Here is a 21636-nt window from a genome sequence, read left to right on the forward strand (position 1 = left end):
GGAACATCTTTCAGCTGGATTTTTCAGCAACTAGCTATCTAGCTAAACCGCATCCTCGGATTACTCCTGGCTAGCGTTTCCACCCACTTAGCTTGAAGCTAGCCCGGCCGTAGCACCTGTGCTACCACCGTAGCATACTCCTGATCTACAATACCCGGGCCCACGACCGGTCTACCGATGTCATCGCATGAAGAGGAATAAACAGACTCACCCCATCGCGACGTCCCCCAAAGGCTAACTCTCTAGCCCTCGCTATCTCCCTGCTTGCTAATTCGGCCTGCTAACTGCTAGCTTGTCCAGCTCCGGCCCGCTAACTGCTACCTTGTCTAGCCCGGGCCTACAAACTGTTAGCTTGTTAGCACAGGCCTGCTAACTGCCTGAATCGCCGCGTCTCAAACGCTCACCGGACCCATATTTACTTTCTATCTCTTTTAACTTTTAATTTGTTTATACCTTCCGGAAACCTGCCTCACCCAATGTGATACGGAAGCCTCCAGAAGCTAACCAGCTAACTAGCTACAAGCTATTTAGTCATTGTTAGTTTTTTTAAAACCTGGATAACACTCGCCAGGCCAGCTTCCCTGCCCCATCCACCGCTGCCCCCTGGACACTGATCTCTTGGCTACATAGCTGATGCACGCTGGACTGCCATTAATCACGGTACTCCATTCTGCTTGTTTGTTCTATCTGTTGGCCCCGTTGCCTAGTCTACGCCATTTTACCTGCTGTTGTTGTGCTAGCTGATTAGCTGTTGTCTCACCTACTGTTTTAGCTAGCTTTCCCAATTCAACACCTGTGATTACTGTATGCCTCGCTGTATGTCTCTCTCAAATGTCAATATGCCTTGTATACTGTTGTTCAGGTTAGTTATCATTGTTTTAGTTCACAATGGAGCCCCTAGTTCCACTCTTCACGCCCCTGATAACTCCTTTGTCCCACCTCCCACACATGCGGTGACCTCACCCATTACTACCAGCATGTCCAGAGATACAACCTCCCTCATCATCACCCAGTGCCTGGGCTTACCTCCGCTGTACCCGCACCCCACCATACCCCTGTCTGCGCATTATGCCCTGAATATATTCTACCATGCCCAGAAACCTGCTCCTCTTATTCTCTGTCCCCAACGCTCTAGGCGACCAGTTTTTATAGCCTTTAGCCGCACCCTCATACTACTCCTTCTCTGTTCCGCGGGTGATGTGGAGGTAAACCCAGGCCCTGCATGTCCCCAGGCACCCTCATTTGTTGACTTCTGTGATCGAAAAAGCCTTGGTTTTATGCATGTCAACATCAGAAGCCTCCTCCCTAAGTTTGTTTTACTCACTGCTTTAGCACACTCTGCTAACCCTGATGTCCTTGCTGTGTCTGAATCCTGGCTCTTCTGTGAGCAGGCCTTTCTAATCGACCTGGCCCGGGTATCCTGGAAGGACATTGACCTCATCCCGTCAGTTGAGGATGCCTGGTCATTCTTCAAAAGTAACTTCCTCACCATTTTAGATAAGCATGCTCCGTTCAAAAAATGCAGAACTAAGAACAGATCAAATCAAATCAAATCAAATTTATTTATATAGCCCTTCGTACATCAGCTGATATCTCAAAGTGCTGTACAGAAACCCAGCCTAAAACCCCAAACAGCAAGCAATGCAGGTGGAGAAGCACAGTGGCTAGGAAAAACTCCCTAGAAAGGCCAATACCTAGGAAGAAACCTAGAGAGGAACCAGGCTATGTGGGGTGGCCAGTCCTCTTCTGGCTGTGCCGGGTGGAGATTATAACAGAACATGGTCAAGATGTTCAATGTTCATAAATGACCAGCATGGTCGAATAATAATAAGGCAGAACAGTTGAAACTAGAGCAGCAGCACAGTCAGGTGGAAGTTGAAACTGGAGCAGCAGCATGGCCAGGTAGACTGGGGACAGCAAGGAGTCATCATGTCAGGTAGTCCTGGGGCATGGTCCTAGGGCTCAGGTCAGTTGAAACTGGAACAGCAGCATGGCCAGGTGGACTGGGGACAGCAAGGAGTCATCATGTCAGGTAGTCCTGGGGCATGGTCCTAGGGCTCAGGTCCTCCGAGAGAGAGAAAGAAAGAGAGAAGGAGAGAATTAGAGAACGCACACTTAGATTCACACAGGACACCGAATAGGACAGGAGAAGTACTCCAGATATAACAAACTGACCCCAGCCCCCCGACACATAAACTACTGCAGCATAAATACTGGAGGCTGAGACAGGAGGGGTCAGGAGACACTGTGGCCCCATCCGAGATACAGCCCTTGGTTCACCCCAGACCTGACTGCCCTCGACCAGCACAAAAACATCCTGTGGCGGACTGCAATAGCATCGAATAGTCCCCGTGATATGCAACTGTTCAGGGAAGTCCGGAACCAATACACGCAGTCAGTCAGGAAAGCTAAGGCCAGCTTCTTCAGGCAGAAGTTTGCATCCTGTAGCTCCAACTCCAAAAAGTTCTGGGACACCGTGAAGTCCATGGAGAACAAGAGCACCTCCTCCCAGCTGCCCACTGCACTGAGGCTAGGTAACACGGTCACCACTGATAAATCCATGATTATCGAAAACTTCAATAAGCATTTCTCAACGGCTGGCCATGCCTTCCGCCTGACTACTTCAACCTCGGCCAACAGCTCCGCCCCCCCCGCAGCTCCTTGCCCAAGCCTCTCCAGGTTCTCCTTTAACCAAATCCAGATAGCAGATGTTCTGAAAGAGCTGCAAAACCTGGACCCGTACAAATCAGCTGGGCTTGACAATCTGGACCCTCTATTTCTGAAACTATCTGCCACCATTGTCGCAACCCCTATTACCAGCCTGTTCAACCTCTCTTTCATATCGTCTGAGATCCCCAAGGATTGGAAAGCTGCCGCAGTCATCTCCCTCTTCAAAGGGGGAGACACCCTGGACCCAAACTGTTACAGACCTATATCCATCCTGCCCTGCCTATCTAAGGTCTTCGAAAGCCAAGTCAACAAACAGGTCACTGACCATCTCGAATCCCACCGCACCTTCTCCGCTGTGCAATCTGGTTTCCGAGCCGGTCATGGGTGCACCTCAGCCACACTCAAGGTACTCAACGATATCATAACCGCCATCGATAAAAGACAGTACTGTGCAGCCGTCTTCATCGACCTTGCCAAGGCTTTCGACTCTGTCAATCACCATATTCTTATCAGCAGACTCAGGAGCCTCGGTTTTTCGGATGACTGCCTTGCCTGGTTCACCAATTACTTTGCAGACAGAGTTCAGTGCGTCAAATCGGAGGGCATGCTGTCTGGTCCTCTGGCAGTCTCTATGGGGGTGCCACAGGGTTCAATTCTCGGGCCGACTCTTTTCTCTGTGTATATCAATGATGTTGCTCTTGCTGCGGGCGATTCCCTGATCCACCTCTACGCAGACGACACCATTCTATATACCTTCGGCCCGTCTTTGGACACTGTGCTATCTAACCTCCAAACAAGCTTCAATGCCATACAACACTCCTTCCGTGGCCTCCAACTGCTCTTAAACGCTAGTAAAACCAAATGCATGCTTTTCAACCGGTCGCTGCCTGCACCCGCATGCCCGACTAGCATCACCGTCTATAAGTACCTAGGTGTCTGGCTAGACTGCAAACTCTCCTTCCAGACTCATATCAAACATCTCTATTCCGCAACAAAGCCCCCTTCACTCACGCCGCCAAGCTTACCCTAGTAAAACTGACTATCCTACCGATCCTCGACTTCGGCGATGTCATCTACAAAATGGCTTCCAACACTCTACTCAGCAAACTGGATGCAGTCTATCACAGTGCCATTCGTTTCGTCACTAAAGCACCTTATACCACCCACCACTGCGACTTGTATGCTCTAGTCGGCTGGCCCTCGCTACATATTCATCGCCAGACCCACTGGCTCCAGGTCATCTACAAGTCCATGCTAGGTAAAGCTCCGCCTTATCTCAGCTCACTGGTCACGATGGCAACACCCATCCGTAGCACGCGCTCCAGCAGGTGTATCTCACTGATCATCCCTAAAGCCAACACCTCATTTGGCCGCCTTTCGTTCCAGTACTCTGCTGCCTGTGACTGGAACGAATTGCAAAAATCGCTGAAGTTGGAGACTTTTATCTCCCTCACCAACTTCAAACATCAGCTATCTGAGCAGCTAACCGATCGCTGCAGCTGTACATAGTCTATTGGTAAATAGCCCACCCTTTTTCACCTAACTCATCCCCATACTGTTTTTATTTATTTACTTTTCTGCTCTTTTGCACACCAATATCTCTACCTGTACATGACCATCTGATCATTCATCACTCCAGTGTTAATCTGCAAAATTGTAATTATTTGCCTACCTCCTCATGCCTTTTGCACACATTGTATATAGACTCCCCCTTTGGTTTCTACTGTGTTATTGACTTGTTAATTGTTTACTCCATGTGTAACTCTTTGTTGTCTGCTCACACTGCTATGCTTTATCTTGGCCAGGTCGCAGTTGCAAATGAGAACTTGTTCTCAACTAGCCTACCTGGTTAAATAAAGGTGAAATTTAAAAATAAAATAAAAACACATCTTATCTTTGACCGAAACTCCAGATGTGTCGGGGAATGGAGACCTCAAATGTAATATCAGTCCCAAGCTTGATCCCTCTGTTCCCATAGGAAACGCAAACAATAAAAGGTAGATTAGCTTCAGATTACTAAAATATTGCATTATTAGAGTGCTCTGTTCATAATGAGTCTGGAACTTGAGACAGAATATACTGAGACAGAGTCAGTTCCCACTCCGTCTCGAGGAGTGGTTCAATTTGCCCACTCATGAGTACAATAAATCGTAGTGTCGTTAGCAAGTCTCTTCCCAGTAAATGAAATGGTTGGGTGGGTGAAATACATACAGTACCAGTCAAAGTCATCTGGAATGCATTTAAATTAACAGGTGTGTTTCTTTCCTTCTTAATGCATTTGAGCCTATCAGTTGTGTTTTGACAAGGTAGGGGGTATACAGAAGTATTCCAGAGTCATTCCAGTGCCCTGCTGAAAAATTCCCCAAAGCGGGGGCATTTTTGGTACACAAGCATGAGGGAGTGGACACACCTTGCGGTGATAGAGCACAACAAGATTTTGGAACAGAAACTAGCAAAGGACACTGAAAAGTATCAAATGAAGACTACAACAGTAATGACACAACCACCTCATTATTCTCTGCAGATTCTCAAAACGCAATACAAAGACATGTCTGCATAATTTCCCTGCAAAGTACAAGATTGGTCTGTCAAAGTCAATGGGCTGGGGGAGGTTTGCAGTAAGTACTTTGAGATGAAGAAGGGTTTTTTGGTTGTGCAGGGATGTGCGTAGACAGTAAATGTATTGTTGTGTATGAGAGCGATTGAGGTGCCATTTCTCCTCAATCTCCAATACACAACAATTCCTACTGTGTAAGAACTGAATTCCTAAGACTTTTCTCACCTTTAGCTCCCCAGCCCATTCACTTTGTTGACTGATCTTCCCTCTGATAAGCAGCTCCAACTGTGCCCTCATTGTCTCTAATCAATATGCTAGCCGGTCCCAATCGGTTCCATACACTATATATACAAAAGCATGTGGACACCCTTCAAATTAGCCGTTTTGGCTATTTCAGCCACATCCGTTGCTAACAGGTGAATAAAAAGGAGCACACTGCCAAGCAATCTCCATAGACAAACATTGGCAGTAGAATTACTGAAGAGCTCACGTGGCACTGTCATAGGATTCCACCTTTCCAACAAGTCAGTACTTCACATTTCTGCCCTTTTAGAGCTGCCCCCAGTCAACTGAAGGGGTATTATTGTGAAGTGTAAATGTCTAGGAGCAACAACGGTTCAGCTGCGAAGTGGTAGGCCACACAAGCTTAGAGAACTGAACCGCCGTGTGCTGAAGCGCGTAACACTCATCTATCCTTGGTTGAAACACTCACTCCCGAGTTCCAAACTGCCTCTGGAAGCAATGTCAGCACAAGAACGGTTTGTTGGGAGCTTCATGAAATGGGTTTCCATGGTCGTGCATGTGTGCCTGGGCTTACCTCCACCATACCCGCACCCCACCATACCCCTGTCTGTACATTATGCCCTGAATCTATTCTACCACACCCAGAAATCTGCTCCTTTTATTCTCTGTTCCCAATGCACTAGACAACCAGTTTTGATAGCCTTTAGCCGTACCCTCATCCTACGCTCCTCGGGTGATGTGGAGGTTAACCCAGGCCCTGCGTGCCCCCAGGCACTCTCATTTGTTGACATCAAATCAAATGTATTTATATATCCCCTCATACATCAGCTGATATCTCAAAGTGCTGTACAGAAACCCAGCATAAAATCCAAAACAGCAAGCAATGCAGGTGTAGAAGCACGGGGGCTAGGAAAAACTCCCTAGAAAGGCCAAAACCTAGGAAGAAACCTAGAGAGGAACCAGGCTATGTGGGGTGGCCAGTCCTCCTCTTCTGGCTGTGCCGGTGGAGATTATAACAGAACATGGCCAAGATGTTCAAATGTTCATAAATGACCAGCATGGTCAAATAATAATAATCACAGTAGTTGTCGAGAGTGCAGCAGGTCAGCACCTCAGGAGTAAATGTCAGTTGGCTTTTCATAGCCGATCATTAAGAGTATCTCTACCACTCCTGCTGTCTCTAGAGAGTTGAATACAGCAGGTCTGGGACAGGTAGCATGTCCGGTGAACAGGTCAGGATTCCATAGCCGCAGTCAGAACAGTTGAAACTGGAGCAGCAGCACGGCCAGGTGGACTGGGGACAGCAAGGAGTCATCATGCCAGGTAGTCCTGAGGCATGGTCCAAGGGCTCAGGTCCTCTAAGAGAAAGAGAGAAGCCAGTGTAGGGAGGCTAGCACTGGAGTAATATGATCAAATGTTTTGGTTCTAGTCAGGATTCTAGCAGCCGTATTTAGCACTAACTGAAGTTTATTTAGTGCTTTATCCGGGTAGCCGGAAAGTAGAGCATTGCAGTAGTCTAACCTAGAAGCATGGATTACTTTTTCTGCATAATTTTTGGACAGAAAGTTTCTGATTTTTGCAATGTTACGTAGATGGAAAAAAGCTGTCCTTGAAACAGTCTTGATATGTTCGTCGAAAGAGAGATCGGGGTCCAGAGTAACGCCGAGGTCCTTCACAGTTTTATTTGGGACGACTGTACAGCCATTAAGATTAATTGTCAGATTCAACAGAAGATCTCTTCTTGGGACCTAGAAGATCAACAGAAGATCTCTTTCTTGGGACCTAGAACAAGCATCTTGTTACGGGGTTCTTCTGTCGAAGGAGAGGCGGACCAATACGCAGCGTGGTTGAAGTTCATGGTTTTTTAATAAGAAAAACTATACATGAACAAACTACAAAACAATAAATGTGAAAACCCGAAACCAGTCCCGTGTGGTACAAACACTGACACAGGAGACAATCACCCACATCACCCAACACCAAACAGGCTACCTAAATATGGTTCCCAATCAGAGACAATAACTAACACCTGCCTCTGATTGAGAACCATATCAGGCCAAACACAGAAACAGACAAACTAGACACGCAACATGCCCACTCAGATCACACCCTGACCAAACAAAACATACAAACATACAAAGCAAACTATGGTCAGGGTGTGACACATCTCTGTTTTGTCCGAGTTTAAAAGTAGAAAGTTTGCAGCCATCCACTTCCTTATGTCTGAAACACAGGCTTCTAGCGAGGGCAATTTTGGGGCTTCACCATGTTTCATTGAAATGTACAGCTGTGTGTCATCCGCATAGCAGTGAAAGTTAACATTATGTTTTCGAATGACATCCCCAAGAGGTAAAATATATAGTGAAAACAATAGTGGTCCTAAAACAGAACCTTGAGGAACACCGACATTTACAGTTGATTTGTCAGAGGACAAACCATTCACAGAGACAAACTGATATCTTTCCGACAGATAAGATCTAAACCAGGCCAGAACTTGTCCGTGTAGACCAATTTGGGTTTCTAATCTCTCCAAAAGAATGTGGTGATCGATGGTATCAAAAGCAGCACTAAGGTCTAGGAGCACGAGGACAGATGCAGAGCCTCGTTCTGATGCCATTAAAAGGTAATTTACCACCTTCACAAGTGCCGTCTCAGTGCTATGATGGGGTCTAAAACCAGGCTGAAGCATTTCGTATACATTGTTTGTTTTCAGGAAGGCAGTGAGTTGCTGCGCAACAGCTTTTTCAAAACAAATTGAGAGGAATGGAAGATTCGATGTAGGCCGATAGGTTTTTATATTTTGTGGGTCAAGGTTTGTCTTTTTCAAGAGAGGCTTTATTACTGCCACTTTTAGTGAGTTTGGTACACATCCAGTGGATAGAGAGACATTTATTATGTTCAACATAGTAGGGCCAAGCACAGGAAGCAGCTCTTTCAGTAGTTTAGTTGGAATAGGGTCCAGTATGCAGCTTGAAGGTTTAGAGGCCATGATTATTTTCATAATTGTGTCAAGAGATATAGTACTAAAACACTTGAGTGTCTCTCTTGATCCTATGTCCTGGCAGAGTTGTGCAGACTCAGGACAACTGAGCTTTGAAGGAATACGCAGATTTAAAGAGGAGTTCGTAATTTGCTTTCTAATAATCATGATCTTTTCCTCAAAGAAGTTCATGAATTTATTACTGCTGAAGTGAAAGTCATCCTCACTTGGGGAATGCTGCTTTGTAGTTAGCTTTGCGACAGTATCAAAAATACATTTCGTATTGTTCTTAACAGCAATCTGTTGTCGTGTTCGGGTGACTGTTGTCCTCATCCAGAAAACGTAAACAGGGTATGCTGTCACTTTAATTTATTTTTTTTCATTACTCAAAATGACGGCGCTGATGCGGCCATTATTTTTCACTGTGAAAGAGGCTGTATCTATGTTGGTTAGTGACATGGATTCAGACAAGTCCTTGCACTTTGATAAGCGATGTCTAGGTGAGTGAAATATTAAATTAAACAGCAGACATTTGTTTGTTTGAAACGGTCAAACTTGGGTAATAGCTCTTAGATTAACCAGTCCTATTATGTCATAATAACTTGGTTGGTACAGTCGAGCACATCAGTGGTGGAGCTGGAATGATTGCTCTCTGTCCCATGGAAATTGTTGCAGTGTTTAGCTGTATAGTCAGCGAACTAGTAGGTTGTTTTGTCTTTTCTACCACAGATTTCTACCACAGATTTGTATGGCGGATCGTCCAAAACATTTTGCAAATGGTATATGCTTAATGTACCATGTAATAAATAAAATCCTATAGATGGCGTGTGCACTCTGTCAGAAACCATATGGCAAATGAAAGTACGTTTTGCACCGTTTTTTTTATATCCTGGACATATATACTAGGCAGTGTCCAGTGGAAGGCCCAAAGAATTGTCAAACTCTAGTCACCCAAGTCATGGACTCTTTCCTCTGCTACCGGCAACTGATATCAGAGCGCCAAGTCTAGGTCCAAAAGGCTCCTCAACAGCTTCTACCCCCAAGGCATAAGACTGCTGAATAATGAATCAAATGGCAACCTAAACTATTTACATTGACCCCCCCACACATTGACTCGGTACCGGTACCCCCTGTATATAGCCTTATTATTGTTATTTTATTGTAACATTTTTATTTATTTTTTACTTTAGTTTATTTAGTAAATATTTTCTTAACCAACAATGCAGTTAACTCTATTTTCTTAAGGGCTTGTAAGTAAGCATTTCACAGTAAGGTCTACACCTGTTGTATTTGGCACAATTGACGAATCAAATTAGATTTGATATCAGGCATGTAATACTCCAAATGGACAACATGTCCACTTGTCATAAAAGTCAGCAAACCATGTCCAAATGGCCCATGTAAGTATTTAAAGTACCACATCAGGTTGATATGTCCATTCGCCACATATGATCATAGGAATCAGGTTCCAAATGCCTAAGTCAGCAAACCATGTCCAAATGGCCCATATTATGTCCAAATGGCACATGTAAGTATTGAAAGTACCAACTCAGGATGTTAGGTTGGTTTGCAACATACAGTGCATTCAGAAAGTATTCAGACCCCTTGACTTTTTCCACATTTTGTTATGTTACAGCCTTTTCCCCCCTCATCAATCTACACAAAATACCCCATAATGACAAAGCAAAAAAATGTGTTTAGATATTTTGCAAATGTATTAAAAATAAAAAACATATCACATTTACATAAGTTTTTAGACCCTTTACTAAGTACTTTGTTGAAGCACCTTTGGCAGCGATTTCAGCCTCGAGCCTTCTTGGGTATGAAGGTACAAGCTTGTGACATCTGTATTTGGGGAGTTTCTCACGTTCTTCTCTGCAGATCCTCTCAAGCTCTATCAGGTTCGATGGGGAGCATCGCTGCACAGCTATTATCAGGTCTCTCCACAAATGTTCAATCGGGTTCAAGCCCAGGCCCCAGCTGGGCCACTCAAGGACATTGACACTTCTTCTTAATTATTCTTCTTTCTTTAAAAAAAAAAATGTTTTACCCCCTTTTCTCCCCAATTTCGTGGTATCCAATTGTTAGTAATTACTATCTTGTCTCATCGCTACAACTCCAGGAGAGACGAAGGTCGAAAGCCATGTCGTCCTCCGAAACACAACCCAACCAAGCCGTACTGCTTCTTAACACAGCGCGCCTCCAACCCAGAAGCCAGCCACACCAATGTGTCGGAAGAAACACTGTGCACTGTGCCCGGCCCGCCACAGGAGTTGCTGGTGCGCGATGAGACAAGGATATTCCTTCCGGCCAAACCCTCCCTAACCCGGACGACGCTAGGCCAATTGTGCGTCACCCCACGGACCTCCCGGTCACGGCCGGCTGCAACAGAGCCTGAACCCAGAGTCTCTGGTGGCACAGCTAGCGCTGCTATGCAGTGCCCTAGACCACTGCACCACCCGGGAGGCCCCTGACACTTCTCCTTAATTAAGCTACTCCTGCTTTGCAGTATGAAACTTTGACACTGGCAATATATCATATGTTAAATGGAAACTGTCTGAAAACAATCTATTACAATGGGCATTTACCACCACGAATTGTATATGCAGTTAAATGGCATAACATCACAAGTCCACGACTGGGACATTGTACATTATACGTACACTCTACCTGTGCTGTCCTTGGACTGTTTTTGACAGTGCCCATTGTCAATATTCTTATTGTGAGCAATGACACATGTACTGTCCAATTAGCAGCATATTTTATTGGCAAAACACAATTTCTTTTTTCATTTTTTCCCAACTTTATTTAACCTTTATTTAACCAGGTAGGCTAGTTGAGAACAAGTTCTCATTTGCAACTGCGATCTGGCCAAGATAAAGCATAGCAATTTGACACATACAACAACACAGAGTTACACATGGAATAAACAAAACATAGTCAATAATACCGTAGGAAAAAATGTCTATATACAGTGAGTGCAAATGAGGTAAGATAAGAGAGTTAAGGCAATAAATAGACCATGGTGGCGAAGTAATTACAATATAGCAATTAAACACTGGAATGGTAGATGTGCAGAAGATGATTGTGCAAGTAGAGATACTGGGGTGCAAAGGAGCAAAATAAATAAATAAATACAGTATGGGGATGAGGTAGATAGATGGGTTGTTTACAGATGGGCTGTTTACAGATGGGCTATTTACAGGTACTGTCTGTGATCTACTCTGACAGCTGGTGCTTAAAGCTAGTGAGGGAGATATGAGTCTCCAGCTTCAGTGATTTTTTTTGCAGTTCATTCCAGTCATTGGCAGCAGAAAACTGGAAGGAAAGACGACCAAAGTAGGTGTTGGCTTTGGGGACCAAAGATATACCTGTTGGAGCGAGTGCTACGAGTGGGTGCTGCTATGTTGACCTGTGAGCTGAGATAAGGCAGGGCTTTACCTAGCAGAGACTTGTAGATGACCTGTAGCCAGTGGGTTTGGCGACGAGTATGAAGCGAGGGCCAAACAACGAGAGCATACAGGTCACAGTGGGGTAGTGTATGGGGCTTTGGTGACAAAATGGATGGCACTGTGATAGACTGCATCCAATTTGCTGAGTAGAGTGTTGGAGGCTATTTTATAGATGACATCGCCAAAGTCGAGGATCGGTAGGATGGTCAGTTTTACGAGGGCATGTTTGGCAGCATGAGTGAAGGATGCTTTTGTTGCGAAATAGGAAGCCGATTCTAGATTTAATTTTGGATTGGAGATGCTTAAATGTGAGTCTGGGAGGAGAGTTTACAGTCTAACCAGACACCTAGGTATTTGTAGTTGTCCACGTATTCTAAGTCAGAGTCGTCCAGAGCAGTGATCGATTGAATAGCATGCATTTAGTTTTACATGCATTTAAGAGCAGTTGGAGGCCAAGGAAGGAGGCATTGTATGGCATTGAAGCTCGTCTGGAGGTTAGTTAACACAGTGTCCAAAGAGGGGCCAGAAGTATACAGAATGGTGTCGTCTGCGTAGATGTGGATCAGAGAATCACCAGCAGCAAGAGCAACATCATTGATGTATACAGAGAAGAGTCGGCCCGGGAATTGAACCCTGTGGCACCCCCATAGAGACTGCCAGAGGTCCGGACAACAGGCCCTCCGATTTGACACACTGAACTCTATCAGAGAAGTAGTTGGTAAACCAGGCGAGGCAATCATTTGAGAAACAAAGGCTATTGAGTCTGCCAATAAGAATTTGGTGATTGACAGAGTTGAAAGCCTTGGCCAGGTCGATGAATACGGCTGCACAGTAACGTCTCTTATCGATGGCAGTTATGATATCGTTTAGGACTTGAGCGTGGCTGAGGTGCACCCATGACAAGCTCTAAAACCAGATTGCATAGCGGAGAAGGTACGGTGGGATTCTAAATGGTCGGTAATCTGTTTGTTAACTTGGCTTTTGAAGACTTTAGAAAGACAGGGTAGGATAGATATAGATAGGTCTGTAGCAGTTTGGGTCTAGAGTGTCACCCCCTTTGAAGAGGGGAATGACCACGGTAGCTTTCCAATCTTTAGGGATCTCTGACAATGTGAAAGAGAGGTTGAACAGGCTAGTAATAGGGGTTGCAACAATTTCGGCAAATCATTTTAGAAAGAGAGGATCCAGATTGTCTAGCCCGGCTGAATTGTAGGGGTCCAGATTTTGCTACATCAGCTATCTGTATTTGGGTGAAGGAGAAATGGTGGAGGCTTGGGCGATTTGCTGTGGAGGGTGCCGGGCAGTTGACTGGGGTAGGGGTAGCCAGGTGGAAAGCATGGCCTGCCGTAGAGAAATGCTTTATTGAAATTCTCAATTATAGTGGATTTATCGGTGGTAACAGTGTTTCCTAGCCTCAGAGCAGTGGGCAGCTGGGAGGAGGTGCTCTTATTCCCCATGGAATTTACAGTGTCCCAGAACTTTTTTGAGTTTGTACTACAGGATGCAAATATCTGGTTGAAAAAGCTAGCCTTAGCTTTCCTAACTGCCTGTGTATATTTGTTCCTAACTTCCCTGAAAAGTTGCATATCACATATTCGATGCTAATGCAGAATGCCACAGGATGTTTTTGTGCTGGTCAAGGGCAGACAGGTCTGGAGTGAACCAAGGACTATATCTATTCCTAGTTCAACATTTTTTGAATGGAGCATGCTTATTTAAGATAGTGAGGATGGCACTTTTAAAGAATAACCAGGCATCCTCTACTGACGGGATGAGGTCAATGTTATTCCAGGATACCCTGGCCAGGTCGATTAGAAAGGTCTAAGGTGTTTTAGGGAGCGTTTGACAGTGATGAGGGGTGGTCATTTGATCGCAGACCCATTATGGATGCAGGCAATGAGGCAGTGATCACTGAGATCTTGATTGAAAACAGCAGAGGTGTATTTTGAGGGCGAGTTAGTTAGGATGATATCTATGAGGGTTCCCGTGTTTACGGATTTGGAGTTGTACCTGGTTGGTTCATTGATAATTTGTGTGGGATTAAGGGCATCAAGCTTAGATTGTAGGATGGCCGGGGTGTTAAGCATGTCCCAGTTTAGGTCACCTAGTAGCACAAGCTCAGAAGATAGATGGGGGGCAATCAATTCACATATGGTGTCGAGGGCACAGCTGGGGGCAGAGGGTGGTCTATAGCAAACGGCAACGGTGAGAGACTTGTTTCTGGAAAGGTGAATTTTTAGAAGTAGAAGCTCGAATTGTTTGGGTACAGACCTGGATAGTAAGACAGAACTCTGCAGGCTATCTTTGCAGTAGATTGCAACACCGCCCCCTTTGGCAGTTCAATCTTGGCAGAAAATGCTGGAGATTTCAGGGTTTTTGGTGGTTTTCCTATTGGCAATGGACACTGTCCAATTGCAGTATAACATATTCAGACTGGCAATGTATCATATGTGTAATGGACACTGTCTTCTAGCAATATATTACAATTTACCATCACAAATTGGACATGCAGGTACGTTGCTGTGATGCCCAATTGTTGGGCTCGTTGAACTCAGGGATGGCCTAGCAGAGCTAGTTGTTTCTCTCCCTCGCTCGTTGGTGTTGATTTCAGCCTGTCAAGTTGGTGATGGGAAATCACTGCTTAAATATTTTGGAAATGGACAGTGTCCAGTAGACACATGATTTCATATTGCAATTGTTGGCACTGGCAATATATCGTATGTTCAATGGGCATTTACCATCACAACTTGGACATGCAGTTAAAGGGCTTAAACTACTGAAGTCCACTACTGGGACATGATACAGCACACACACACACACACACACACACTATCTGTGCTGTCCTTCAAATCAATCAAATCAAATTTTATTTGTCACATACACATGGTTAGCAGATGTTAATGCGAGTGTAGCGAAATGCGCTTCTAGTTCCGACAATGCAGTAATAACGAACAAGTAATCTAACTAACAATTCCAAAAAACTACTGTCTTATACACAGTGTAAGGGCATAAAGAATATGTACATAAGGATATATGAATGAGTGATGGTACAGAGGAGCATAGGCAAGATACAGTAGATGGTATCGAGTACAGTATATACATATGAGATGAGTATGTAAACAAAGTGGCATAGTTAAAGTGGCTAGTGATACATGTATTACATAAGGATGCAGTCGATGATATAGAGTACAGTATCTACGTATGCATATGAGATGAATAATGTAGGGTAAGTAACATTATATAAGGTAGCATTGTTTAAAGTGGCTAGTGATATATTTACATCATTTCCCATCAATTCCCATTATTAAAGTGGCTGGAGTAGAGTCAGTGTCGTTGACAGTGTGTTGGCAGTAGCCACTCAATGTTAGTGGTGGCTGTGTATGACGATTCTGAGCAATGACACATGCACTACCCAATTAGCCACGTCTTTTATTGGAAATGTACAAAATGTCGATTAGCTATATACAGTATGAGCCAAAAAGACATGGTGTTTCCTCTCCTTCACTCTTAGGTGTTAATTTCAGCTTGCCTGATTCGTATTGGTAAATCCCGATGTAAGTATATTGGCAATGGACACTGTCCAATTGCAGTATAACATGTTGTCTGGCTCGTTGAACTCGGGATGGCCTAGTAGTGATAGTGGTTCCTCTCCCTTGCTCATTGGTGTTGATTTCAGCCAGTCAATTTGGTGACCGTAAATCACTGCTTAAATATATTGGAAATGGACAGTGTCCATTAGACATATGATATATTGCCAGTACCAACATTTACAGTATGAAATTGACTTGATGGCTGTCCAATTGCAATATGGTACAATGGCATTGGCCATATGATATATTGCAAGTTCATACTTCCCTTTTAGGATATGAAGGGGACTGGATACTCTCATAAAGGTGTAGAGGTGGCCCTGAACGCATGGCAAATGGAATTTTACAAATCGCAGGCCACAATATGTCAAAAGCATGTTGAAATCACTATTAGTTGTTAGGTTTAATTCCAGGCACACTTGTTTGCACGGTCGCTGTGGTCAGACCGAGCAAGCTATGGTCAAGTGGGGCACCTCGTTGAATTTGGAATGGCCTAGAGACTATAGTGATGCCATTTGTTTGCCGTTCAATATTGATTTCAGCCTGTCCATTTGGTGATGGCAAATCCCTGCTTATACAGTGCATTTGGAGGGTATTCAGACCCCTTAACATTTTCCACATTTTTTTTACGTTACAGCCTTATTCTAAAATTTATTAAATCCTGTTATCCCCTCATCAATCTACACACAATACCCCATAATGACAAAACAAAAGCAGGTTTTAGAAAATTTAGAAATGTTCTTTAAAAAGAAAAATGGAAATATCACATTCACATAAGTATTCAGACCCTTACTCAGAACTTTGTTGAAGCACCTTTGGCAGCGATTACAGCATTTAGTTTTCTTGGGTATGACGCTACAAGCTTAGCACACGTGTATTTGGGGAGTTTCTCCCATTCTTCTCTGCAGATCTTCTCAAGCACTGTCAGGTTAAAAGGGGAACGTCGCTGCACAGCTATTTTCAGGTCTCTCCAGTGTCATGACTGTCCTGTGAGGATCAGAATTAGTTCAGATCAGACTGATGGGATTGTGACAGTAACCAGGCCTCTCTCTCTCCCACAGAGGGGAGAGGGGGAGCTGCTGGATGGTTGACCGTTCACACTCTGTTGTAAATTAAGCAGGAGAGAACTCTCTCTTTACCCTTTAGTATCAACTAAAGGAATGTCCCTTTGTCCCCAGAGACTTTGCCCATCCAAAACTCTAACGTCCAAAAAGTAAATAATGGAACAATATTTCTAACATAAATGTTTTTCTTTCATTTTTCTTTCACCTTTATTTAGCCAGGTAGGCCAATTGACAACAAGTTCTCATTTACAACTGCGACCTGATGTGGGGAATGGTCAGTGGGGAGATGCAGAAAACGAATGTAATATTAGTTTTCATTTTGTGATGTATTAAAAACTGTAACTTGGAAAGGATACCTCCTTTATTTGTCAAGTTTCCATCCAATACGTTGTGTATATATTATGAAAATAGATGAAGGTATTTGTGCTAAGATTGGAATGTCATTTTAGTTTTCTAATGAGATTTTGATATCCTTTGCACATTAAGTAGCCACGAACCCGAGTGAGGTCAGAGAGCTTGACAGCATGACGGAACATCCCTTTTGACCAAGAGGTTTGGAAGAGAAATCAACCTTTAGACCAGTAAGCATGAAGCGGAGAGCTACACGTTTGAAATGGTTGAAACTTTCTACCTCAACATGAGGTGAAGAAAATGAACTCACCTACCAGACCAGGACACCGCCAGTCTGCAGCTGCACGTGTAAAGTGAGTTGGAACTTTGAATATCTACCTGAGGTGGAGAGAGGAGAAGCTCATCTCAGACAATCACTGAGGAATGAACACCCATGGAGACCAGATAACTAAGAAGGACATTGTGACCTTGTGGACAATCAGAGCCTTACATCCACAGGAGACCCCACCAAAACCCTTTCCAAGTAGGCTTGGTTCCCGAAAGAGATGAGATAACGACGAATGAAGGCATTTCACACGTAAATGATTTCTTACTCCAAATGGGAGAATAGTTATAGAATGTATCCACAATAAGTGTCCCTTTTTCTCTCTCTCTCTCTTTTCCCCACCCCTCTTCATTCGTTGTGTATAAACCGCCATATTTTGTCAGTCCACTAGGGACCTTTGTCTCATGTAAGTGTGTGTGTGTGTGTGTGTTCTGTGTTATTACTTAGTTCGCTAGTGAATAAAAAATTCAACCAATTTGTGTAGTACTGAATAAAAAGCAAGGCTGGTTAGATCCAAGGTTACAACTGGTCAGAATGATGATGATTTGATATGAGGTAATGATTAATAAGATGACTGTTTATCGATGAAATAGGCAAAGACATAGAGTTTAATTCGGGAGATGGTAACTCTCTAAACAACTTATTCCGTGGTGCCCCAAATCCTAATGAGTTAATTGTTTCATGATTCATTTAATCAGGTAACATCAAGGGGTCTGTATACTTTCCGAACGCACTGTAAATGACAATGAAAAGAAGAAAGCTTGTACAGAATACAAATATTCCAAAACATGCATCCTGTTTTCAATAAGGCACTAAAGTAATACTGCAAAACATATGGCAAAGAATACAAAGCCTTATGTTTGGGGCAAATCCAACACAACATATCACAGAGTACCACTTGTCAAATTTTCAAGCATGGTGGTGGCTGCATCATGTTATAGGTATGCTTGTAGGATAAACATAAACAGAATTATAGCTAAGCTCATGGAAACTCCTAGAGGAAAACATGGTTCAGTCTGCTGTCCAACAGACACTGGGAGACAAATTCACCTGTCAGCGGGAGAATAACCTAAGACACAAGGCCAAATATACACTGGAGTTGCTTACCAGGACGACATTGAATATTCCTGAGTGGCTAGTTTTGACTTAAAGGAAAAATCCACCCAAGACCACTCATTCTTATAGTGTTTTGTGAACAAATGTTGCATTTTGCCATTATAATAAGGTTGGTAGAAATGTTTTGCATCTAATGTAGACTATAAATACATATTTTTTTCTTTATTTTAACTAGGCAAGTAAAGTTAAGAACAAATTATTGTTCTCAATTACAGCCTAGGAACAGTGGGTTACTGCCTTGTTCAGGGGCAGAACAACAGATTTCAACCTTGTCACCTCGGGGATTCGATCTTGCAACCTCTCAGTTACTAGTCCAATGCTCTAACCACTAGGCTAACTGCCGTCCTGTTAGAGGAATTTAGTTCCTATGTGTTCATTAACCAATTCAATTAAAACACTGTCCATTTAAAATAATTTGTAAGGTTCTTATCTACATAAAATAGACAAGAGACCAGTCATCAACATTAACCAATAGCGTTTATTCTTGAGACCTCTGGTCATAATACCATGTACATTGGTTTATATACCTCACATTTTGTCATAAATGTCCCTCCTATCAGATACAATGGCAATATAGTTCACAAGCCTTCTCACATTGTTTAACAGGCGGCAGACAATCTACTACAAGCCCAAGGTCTCTCCCCTCCCTGGGTGGGGAAAGAATGTCTTGTAAGGAACACAGTATTCCAGCCTGTCTTGTTCTAATTCTTGACTAAAACTACACACATTATATTCAGTGTTTTGATTATAATAAGATGCATACATTCATACAGTGACAGGGTAGTATTCTGTTTAGTTAAAGTTCTACGTTAAATGTATACATAATTTAGTCATTATTCATATAAATCCCATAACACGTCCCAATGCTCTTTATGGTCTGGCTGGCTAGCAAACACAGCTACACACAATACTACCAAAGATAATATCAGCATGTAGCTAGTTAATTGTTTAATCGCCCAAAACTGCACAATTAATTTAGGAGTCTATAATCTCACTCTACATGCAGATTGATGTGCCTCAGAGAGGAATCTGACATGTGCAATGGCGGAGATACCTTTGAGAAGATATGGAAACCCCATTGAAATCGTATTAACGGCCATTGTGTATGTTGCCAATGCTAAATCAAAGAGCCACGCGGTGCATTCTGGGCAATCCTGGGACCAGTGATACCAATTTAGCAATTTTGTTGCTAGATTTAGCAACTTTTCAGACTACCCTGGCAACTTTTTTGTCAAACAGCACCTAGCAACAAATTTAGCTACCTTTAAAAATGTATTTGGAACTTTTAACAACTTTTGAAAAGTGACACATTTTCCCTATAACTGACACAAAAATAAAATTCTCTGTCACACACAAGTGCCTGGCTGCAAAAGTACATTGTGAGTGACGTCAGCAGCAGGCCAGCAGCAATTTCAGCAAATTGCTAATCATTGTTGGCGGACTGCAGCAGCAGCAGAAATATGGCTTCCACGAGCCAAACCCAATGAATATAGGTGGTCACGAATGTTTGATCTTGAACAGAACTTACAACATCAATCAACATGTCTCAATCAAAATTGCACAGAAAAGAGTGGGAGTCTGTACATGAACAAATGTCAAATCATATTTATCGCCGAGATGGCCAGTCAATTTGAGTAACGTTATTGTGTATTCTACGTAATGACGCAATGACATCACAACGTAATTTAGCAGCTTTTAGCAACAAATCAACCTACTTCTAGCAATTTACCCAGAAAATTAGTTGGCAACACTGGTTGTCATCATACCAGTTGGAGAAGGCGAAGTGCTGATCAAAGGGGGAGCTGATTGGAATGTGACGGAATATGGCGGAAACTGAGGTTTTGTTTGAAACTGTTAGTGAGTCGGGTGAAGCTAATAGTACAGAAAGTGAGAATGAGTGGGTTACAGTGGCGAAGAAAAAGGGAACCGAGAAGTAAAGCTATGTTGGAAAATAGGAAACCACTAGAGTCGTCTTTAGTTGGAGTCAGGGTTTTGGATCAATGCTACTTGAGAAATCTGTTTTAACGTCACCAAGAAAATCTGGAATGTGTTGGAAGAAAGTGTGGAGTCGGTGAGATTCACAAGAAGTGATCGTATTTAGATTGTTGGTGTGTCTGTGGAGTTGAGCGTGTTTTAAGACTCAAAAAGATGTCGGAGTGGAATGTTTCCTGCATGGATTTTCGTAGCAGGGCGCCTATCAAGTTTTTTTTAATAGAATGGCGCAAGAAATAAAGGCAAGATATATAACTGAAGACATCGATGGAGTGCATGTTGACTGGCCTGTAAGGTGGACGAAGATTCATCAAAGATTCATCAATGATTCATCCATCCATTCACTTCATCCATGCTACTGTTCTTTGATGAAGAGTCTCTCCCTTCGCATATAACGTTAGGATTCATGCGCTTTTGTGCACAAGCCCCTTCAGTGTCACATTAAATTCGTGCATATATGTACATAATGCATTTCAGCAAATTTCGTGCGTTTTTGTGTGGCTTAATTAATGAAAAAAGACACGAATTTATGTGCTTCTTAAATCATGCGAAAAGACACATTTAACAAGTAGGCCACACACAAGCCTTAGCAACAACCATATAGACGCGATAGTTTATATTTCATTTTTGTTCTTCTTAATGGCAAATTCAACGTTAAGAATATACAGAAAGCTTGTCTTTGTTTAACCATGTTTTAAAATGTGTCGTTGTATGCCTATATGTACTGTTTTAGACTTGCTGAACAGAATTATTGAGAAAAGACGCACATTTACGTGCGACTTAATTCGTGGGGAAAATGGTTTTATTAATGCCAATGCTGTTTTCTATTCTTGATTTCGCTTAATACCTTGGGATACTGGTGCACTTGTAATCAGAAGGCCTTTTTGTCATGTAGGCAACAGTACACGATTTTCTAAATAACCCATTTCATATTTCGTGGAGCCTAAATTACACCATTTTCTTCACAATGCATGTATTACATGTTAAACAGGTTAATGTAAAATAATGAATTATGTTGGCTTACACTTATGGCACTTCCAAGGCCTTTCCATTATGATTATTACGGTCATGTTATATACTTAGGGTACTGTAACGCGTTCAACCAGTTAGCAAGTCAGAAATGTCAGTTTCCTAGTATTAACTAGCACTGGAATGCACTATTATGCTGGCTTCACATTCTCGTGGAAAATGGGAAGTTGTAACTCCGACATGATTGTGTTCAAGTACTTTTGAAGTCGGAACAATTCTTAAACCAATAAGATAGGCCACATCATTTTCTCACTTCCCACTTGTAAATTC

This window comes from Oncorhynchus kisutch, linkage group LG16 (assembly GCF_002021735.2).
Source record: "Oncorhynchus kisutch isolate 150728-3 linkage group LG16, Okis_V2, whole genome shotgun sequence".
In the NCBI taxonomy this organism is placed as follows: Eukaryota; Metazoa; Chordata; class Actinopteri; order Salmoniformes; family Salmonidae; genus Oncorhynchus; species Oncorhynchus kisutch.